The sequence below is a fragment of the Ictalurus punctatus genome, chromosome 3 (genome assembly GCF_001660625.3).
Source record: "Ictalurus punctatus breed USDA103 chromosome 3, Coco_2.0, whole genome shotgun sequence".
Taxonomy (NCBI): Eukaryota; Metazoa; Chordata; class Actinopteri; order Siluriformes; family Ictaluridae; genus Ictalurus; species Ictalurus punctatus.
Genome location: NC_030418.2, coordinates 32,300,905 through 32,309,700, shown reverse-complemented (window position 1 = coordinate 32,309,700; position 8,796 = coordinate 32,300,905). Strand labels below are relative to the sequence as shown.

General features: G+C 39.3%; 1 non-coding gene across 1 annotated transcript; it reads right to left on the bottom strand.

Annotated features, from left to right (window-relative positions):
- Positions 1–2,947: 2,947 nt before the first annotated feature.
- trnam-cau (transfer RNA methionine (anticodon CAU)) lies at positions 2,948–3,019 on the bottom strand. The gene has a single exon. It is a non-coding gene; the product is annotated as a tRNA-Met (tRNA).
- Between the last annotated feature and the right edge of the window lie 5,777 nt (positions 3,020–8,796).

Sequence of the window (8,796 nt, the reverse complement as noted above, 5' to 3'; positions counted from 1 at the left end):
GTGTCTAGACATAAATTACACCACGGCTTTGCGCTGACCTTGTGCGAGCGTAATCGGTCAGCGAAGCCTGGCTCTTCGACTTCGTATTCCTCCGTTTCCTCCCTCGGATCTCCGCTCGTGCATTTTCTCCAGCTGTTTCCCATTTTCCCACGAAAATGCCACTGCCTGCTGAGCGGTTCTCTCTTTTCACCCAAGAACATTTTATTCTCTATATTCTGTCTTGATCCTGATTGCAAACAGGGAAGAATTATACTTTGATGTTTACCACATGGCCGGTTAACATGGAATTGTTAAAGACCCAATGACTTTATCAGCCTTTGTATTACAGCAGTAAATGTTTACCAACGATGGCCCCGTCCGGCTCCTACTGCTGGATCTACGCTCCGCTGAAACGACAGCAATTCCGAGCGATCTGAACTGATTGCTGGAAAGCTTCTTTCGCGCCGAGATTTTATTCTTCTTTTACGACTACAGAGCTCAACTGCCTGTTGTTTCAAGGAAATTCCAGGGCTCCAAGGAAAACATAATATTTCCATCAGGTTACTGAACTCTTTCCTGTCATCACCGTGGCTTTAGATAGTCATGACTTTATGAAGTTGCTCGTTGCCAGGCCAAACATCTCACAGGCACAACATGACTAGTTTAAGTGAAAGAAATGTTTCGATACGTGTCAGTGACCTTTTTGTAACGGGAAGCACTAGGCATAAGTGTAGTGCTCTACTTGAAAGAAGTGCTCTAAGATCATTATGCAGAGCTGGATTCCTTCTCCACACAACACAGTTAAGTGTTTTCCCTGCACTTAATAGAGTAATTAGATAGGTTAGAGCTGGATTTGGACTAGGTTTTTGAGAGAGAATACATACACAATAGCAATACTTCCAAATCGGTTGAATTCGGAGCATGTAGGGATGATTTATTACCAAACTTGTGCACATCGGTATTCAGACGTAACTACAGACTTGAGCACTACTCAAGGTTTGTGCACTTGAAACGGAGTTTCCCGAAAACAGAGGAGTGTCTAAACTACATGCGAATCTGACCCTGAACTCCACTGTCTGACTGTTTAATGTAACCACAGTACAGTGCCCTCCAGTAATATTGGCACCCTTGGTAAATATGAGCAGAGAAGGCTGTGAAAAATTGTCTTTATTGTTTAACCTTTTCATCTTTTGATAAAAAAATAAATATTTTTAAAAAAAATCACAGAAATACTCTGCGCTCATGGATATCAATCAATTGCAAACACTACACAGGTTCATCAAAAAAAATATATATATACATCTTTGTTAAATATAGGTGTGCAACAATTATTGGCACCCCTATGAATTCATTTGAGAAAAATATATTTGAAGTATATTCCCAGTGATATTTGACTTTTTTTTTTTTTTGTACACCTGGGTGACTAGGAACAGGAAATTGTTCAACCATGACTTAATTATGAGGTAACACACAGGCCAAATTCCCTTAGTCATTAATAATAATGGGTAAGAGCGAGGAATATAGCTGTGATGTGCGGCAAAAGGTTGTTGAGCTTCACAAAATGGAACGTGTCTATAAGAAAATAGCACAAGCATCGAAAATGCCCATTTCCACCATCAGGGTAATAATTAAGACGTTCCAGTCAACCGGAAATGTTATGAATCAACCTGGAATTGTGAAGGATTTGGTGAGATTCTGTATGGAGGAATTGTCTCAGATCCCTCGCCATGTATTCTCCAACCTCATCAAGCATTATAGGAGAAGTCTCAGAGCTGTTATCTTGGCAAAGGGAGGTATTGTATTGACTGAAAGGGTGCCAATAATTGTTTGCACACCTATATTTAACAAATATATTTTTTTGGATAAACCTGTGTAGTGTTTGTAATTGTTTGAGATCCATGAGTGCAGACAGTACTTAGCAGTAAATCTGCATTCAATATTATAAAGCATTCCCAACATACTGCAATAGATTTGTAGTCCTGAATCAGTGAAATTATTTAACTATCAGTCTAGGGAAATGCAATCAGTTATCGGGAACAGGCGTTTGCATTGACCTCTGACCCCTGAGTCAGAATTCAGTGACCCATTAACTCTTAAATCCCCAGGTAATCATCAAGTTTTTTTTTTTTTTTTCCCAGGAGGTGAAGTGCAGGAGAGCTGTAACACCAGAAGTATGAGACTTTTAGAGGCTGCTAAAGGGTATGGTGAAGAATATAATGAAGCATATGGCATGGATCTGCACAGACAGGTGTTTGTAAATGGCTGCTAGTCAGCAACAAATTGATTCACTGGGAATAATAAATGACATCACCGGTGAGGCACACACAGGTTTATGAAATCAGACAAGTTGTTGAGAGTCCAATATAGACGATCTAAGTGTGAAGGTTAATCTAATCCGTTTCCACTCAAACATATGCTATTCAAGAGAACTTTGTTTTATTTTCGACAAGACTGTTTTCTTAGAGACTGTAAAAGCTGACGATTTCAGACTGACTAATGCGGAACAGAGATCAGAGAGTGTAACTCTAGCCATAAAACTGAGCAGGAAAGAAAATCATGATGCACCAGTATGGGCAATTAAGAAATATATATATATATATATATATATATATATATATATATATAGTTTTTAACTCAAACGGATGGCCTTTGTAAGGTCCAGCTTATGTTTGTAAATCATAAATCAGGATTGTGTTCAAACCCAGCAGTCCCTATTCGACTGTATGTGATATTAGCAGCACTGAAGTTTTTTTTTTTCCACTGTAATTTCCCCATGGAATTAGTAATGTATCTATCAACTAAAATAATTACGTTTCCCGATATTTTATATTTGTAGTTCTTACAATCCAAACCCGGCATAACAAATCATCATAAACTCGTTAGCTAGTGTAGCTAAGCTGTGCTTCTCATGAGTGCAGCGCAACAACAAACAGACTTATTTATACATCGAATTAAAAGGTTTGCGTCTTAGCAGAGGATGGTTTCGATCCATCGACCTCTGGGTTATGGGCCCAGCACGCTTCCGCTGCGCCACTCTGCTAACCACTCACCCCAGGTGGGACTTGAACCCACAATCCCTGGCTTAGGAGGCCAGTGCCTTATCCATTAGGATTGAATCACGTAATATATGATGCATGCTACACAGGTAAGACCGGTAAGACACAAATAATAGGCTACAAGATAAAAAAACAAAACAAAACATGATTACATATTCAGTTGCGTTTTTGTTCCTCTATAAATACCATTTGTTTATTTTACAGTGTAGTACACAATAGTTTATATGTTTCTGGATGTTTTGGTGGAATGGCAGCTAATTTAGGTAACTAAATTTGGTAAATACTGTCTGTGTTTAAGCACATTAGCTCAGTACAAAAATTAACATTTATAATTATTATTCATTATTTATTGTCAATATTTCTTACTAGTTCTTACTAACATGAAAGTGTAGGAATATCTGATGAACAAGTTAAAACATAGTTTTAAACAGTGAAACAATGAAATCAAAGCAATTGTATGTAGAAAAGAAAACTTGTCAGGTGATCACAGGATTTGGATGCAAATGCAGATTTATAAAAGGATTAAGCAAATCAATCCAGAGAGTCAAGCGAACTTGCTGGCAATTGGTAAACGGAGATGGCGAGACAAGGGAAAATCTTATAATCCATTCAATTCAATTTTATTTGTATAGCGCTTTTTACAATGGACATTGTCTCAAAGCAGCTTTACGGAAATATATAAACACAGGATACAGATTGTAAATGTGCGAATTTATTCCAATTGAGCGGGCCGGTGGCGACGGTGGCGAGGAAAATTTACCTAAGATGTTAAGAGGAAGAAACCTTGAGACTCTAAGCGAATTCATCCTCATCTGGGTAAGTCATAATCTGCAGAGACCCATGTGCTTAATGTCCATAATGTCAATTAAAAACAGCAGCAACAACAGCACATCACTGGCAGAAATCAGGAGCAATACTTTGGACTGACCAGGTGATTATTGTGATTGGGAACATGTGATTGAGGACTGAATGGTTTCCTTCTTGCCAATGACAAATCCCAGGAAACCTACTTAGGCATGTGAAATTCCCCAAAAGAACCCAAAAAAATGTAGACTTCCAAACTTGCTCTCTTGCACCAATAAATCAGTAGACTATTACACGATTAGCACAAACTTTCCTTAGTAGAATGATATGTGATGGAATGTGAGCTAGCTAGCTAGCTACCGTATTAACATGAACAAACATCGCTAGTCATTGTAAACTGGAGTTCCCTGTTCATGGCCATGGTTCAGTGAAGCAATCATTTTTGTAATTTCCTTTGCAGCCACTAGAGCCCATATTCGAACAGTGCACCTTTAAAACAACATTAACAGACATTAAATGTCAGCTTGGATTACTGAGGTATAACATGTTAAAATGAATTACAAGTAGTCAAATGAGGTGGCACCCAATCTACAAGTTACTGAAAAAGAGAAGCTAAATTTTGCAGAATTGCTGTAGCTAACCAGCCATATTCCACTCAAATCGCCCATGCCGTTAAGGGAAAACAACAAATTCTGCCCTGAAGTTGTCCATGTCACAATATGTTATTGCAAGGAAGCTCATTTATACCAGGCTTATCTTTGAGTTTCTGTAAAGGGCATCCAAAAACTGGATTGTTCCGATTCCCCAGAAGACTAAGGGCGGGCCTAAACAATGCTCTGTTTATTTTGCTCTTCCTAATGACCGCACTGTACACAGTGCCAGCATTATCTCGTGTTCTATCTCTGAAATGGCATAAAATCTGTCAAACAGAGGCTCGATCTTGTCGAACGAGCTTGGAGATCAAAAGCCTGGCAGAGGATGCATCTGGAGCGGTAAAGAGAGTTGAGTAGTGGTCATTAACACAGTCTGGGAGAGGCTGAACACAGTTTTCTACTGTGCACACTAATCTGACTTGGCTGGCGGGGTTTTCCTCGTATGGTGGATTTGTAGCACAAAGCACAGAGAGCAGTAGACTATGCAAGGCTTTAGTTTTACAGTGCATTGCATAGGTTTTACCTGAAAACCTGCGTAACAATTTATTATAGATGCTACTGAAACGGATCCAAATACAAAGCGTAATTTTCATACTAACCCTAATATTCTGTTCATTTAACACTGGATGACCCAGAGCATGTCTTTACATTTCATAGCAACAATTATAAAATGCAGTTTAAAACACCTAGTCCAATACATAAAAGCATGCAGATGCAGGTTTCAGTTCACATCAAACATCAGAACGAGGACAAAAATGTAATCTGAGTGAGTTGGGCATGGTTGTTGATAACAGACGGCCTGGTTTGAGTATTTCAAAAATTGCTGATCTCCTGGGATTTTCAGCCACAGTGCTCTCTAGAGTTTACACAGTTCTGGGTGTGGAGAAAACTCTTGTTGATATGGTGAAGGTCCACTGGAACTGGTTTAATTATAATAACAATAAACTTTATTTTACGAAGCGCCTTTAAAGGCAGCTTCTCAAAGCGCTGTACACAAAATAAGCAGTACACAGAAAAAAATAAAACATATAAAAGTTAATAAGAACAACAACAGCGTTAATTATAATAATAATAATTATAAAATAATAATTAAAAAAATACGTCAGCAGTCAAATGCAAGTTTTAAAAAGTGTGTCTTAAGTAGAGCTTTAAAAATGTCAAAGGTTTGAGCTTCCCTGAGTTCAGGAGGAAGAGAGTTCCGAAGGGAACGAGCAGAGACAGAGAAAGCCCTGTCACCCATAGATTTGTGGAACAGTTAACACATTGCACTGTGAGGAGCGTAGTATTCGATTTGGGGTGTAAGGGATTAATAAACCAGATAAGTAATGCAGAGCCAAGCCATGTGGTGCCTTGTATGTCAACATCATGATCTTAAGATCGACACGGAACCTGACCGGGAGCCAGTGTAAGGACTCCAGAACAGGAGTAATATGTTCACATTTCCTGGTCCCCGTCAGGATCCTGGAGGCAGAGTTTTAAACATACTGCAATTTGTTAATTGTGGATTGAGAAACTCCGACTAAAACGGCGTTGCAGTGATCCATCCGAGTGACAACGAGTGAGTTAATCAGCTTTTCAGCCACAGAGAAGTTTAGCATCGGGCGCAGTCTAGCTATATTTCTGAGGTGAAAAAAAGGATGCTTTAACAGTGCTCTGAACAAAAGACTCAAATGTAAGGCTGGTATCAAAAATGACTCCAAGGTTCATCATTTTACTTTGAGTCTCTAGAACAGAGCCATCAACAAACAGAGACAGTGGACCAGCTTTGAGAATTTGATGACGGGAACCTATAACAATAACTTCGGTTTTCCCGCTGTTCAGACACAGAAAATTATTGTTCATCCATTACAATCAGAAAGAAAACAAACAGCAGATGCCCAAGTGGAGACAGATAAATATTGAAGAGTAGAGGGCCTAAAACTGAACCCTGAGGAACACCAGTGAGCACAGAGCTAGTGTCAGACCTGTAGCCACCCATAGAAATAAACTTGGAACGGTCAGTAAAATAGGATTTGAACCAGTTTAAAACTGTCCCAGACACACCAAAAACACTTTCAAGGCAGGTAAGTAAAAGACCATGATCCACAGTATTGAAAGCAGCTCTAAGATCAAGAAGAATAAAGTTTTTCAAAAGATTAGAAAAAAACCCCAAAACGTTTAGGTGACATTTTTTGCTATCCTTAACTGTCTAGTTTCTGTGATTCTGTGCTCAGTGTAGCCTCAGATTTGGATTCTTGACCGACAGAAGTAAAACCTGATGTGGTCTTCTGCTATTGTAACCCATCCACATGAAGGTTCAACATGTTGTGAGATGCTTTTCTGCTCACCACAGTTGTAAAGAGTTGCTATTGAGTTACAGCTTTAACCAATCTGGTCATTCTCCTCTCTCATCAACAAGGAGGTCCTGCAATGAGTTTTTTTTTGTGCCATTCTTTGAGATTGTTGTGCATGTGTAAATCCCAGGAGATCTTCAGTTTCTGAAATACTCAAATTTTTGTGAAAAATTGGAATATTAAACATTATATATATATATATATATATATATATATATATATATATATATATCCATCCATCTTCTATACCAGTTAATCCTTTTCAGGGTCACAGGGAAACCTGGAGCCTATTCCAAGGAGCATCAGGCACAAGGCAGGGTACACCCTGGACAGGGTGCCAATCCATCACAGGGCACAATCACATACACACTCACACACCCATTCATACTCTACGGACATTTTAGACACGCCAATCAGCCTACCATGCATGTCTTTGGACTGGGGGAGGAAACCGGAGTACCCGGAGGAAACCCCCACAGCACAGGGAGAACATGCAAACTCCGCACACACAGGGCCACGGTGGGAATCGGACCCCCGACCCTGGAGGCGTGAGGTGAACTTGCTAACCACTAAGCCACCGTCGCGTCTTGCTCTCCACCATCCAAGCCAATTATCCCATCACTTAATTTGTTGAGGCAAAGTCACGTGAAGTTTTTGATGCGCATCGAGGAATTTATTCGGTAAATGTGTTTCCATCATAGTTTATGCGCATGTCTTCTAATCGAATAAAACATTTGTCCACCTCAACTGAGTGTATACTTTTTTTATGTGCATTTTGGACAGTTTATTCGCATCTGGTGTTTCCATCAAGTGTTTTTTTTTATGCAATATCCCAAAAGTCACATAAAAATACATGCATGGAAACATAGCTACTGAGATCACTGAGATTTCTTCCCCCTTCTCATGTGACACGTGAACTAAAGCTGTCTCTGCATGTACTGGGTCATTACGTGTTATGAAGTTTTAACAGTTTTAACAATATGTACTGTATGAAAACTTAGCTACATGTACAGTATGAACGCATAAAACGAAATGAACGTCCGTGCTCATAGTAGTTCAGTCTATAGACGACTTTCATACGACGTTAACAAATTCGCCACGAACAGCAATATGAAAGTTTATTGATGATGTAAAACACTGAATTATCATCTTTCAGTTTTGAGAGTAAGGGACATGTTTAAGCTCACGTTTATGAATCGTGAGAGCACAGTTCTAAACATCATGAGCAAGCAACCCAGATGTCTCCCAAATGCTCACACACATACACACAGACATGTTTTTTTTTTTTTTCTCTCTCTCTCTCTCTCTCTCTCCCACTTTTCCAGACAGAGAGTCCAGGAACTGGTGTACTCAGGGACGCGTCCAGGCCATGCATCGAGCTACAGTCATCATTTCCTGTTAGTGTTGTCTACAGATGCCTTTCAGAACAGAACTCTAAACTGTTTAATTCCTTCAGACACAAGATAAATATCTACCTGAAGCCTCAAACCTCTCATGCTCTGTCTTTCTAGGAAGATGAGAATTTAAAAAAAAAAAAAAAAAAAAAGAGAAAGATTATTTCTTTCTTCAGTTTTTCATACCGGGCGCTATGTGACTTTAGAACTCGTCCTTAGGGATGTGGTGAAATGGAGCAGAGCGCAATCCAGTAATCTCGAGCTCTTTAACGTGAGCACATACACATACACACACCACACACTCACCGACACACGTACTTCATCCATAAACACTACATCCCACACTGTAAACAGTCCGATAGAAATTTTATCAGACTTTTTTTTCATGGCCTTTTGACCCTGTTCTCACTATCTGCGACAGTTTCGGCTCAACGTCTACTGTAATCACATAAACTGTTTATTAAACCTTTAGATATTTAAGCCCAAACAGCGGAGGAGTCAGAATACAGTTCCAGAATGTGTTTTAAATGTTTTTTTTTAAAAGAAAGAAATCCACCCTTGATGACTTGCATATCAA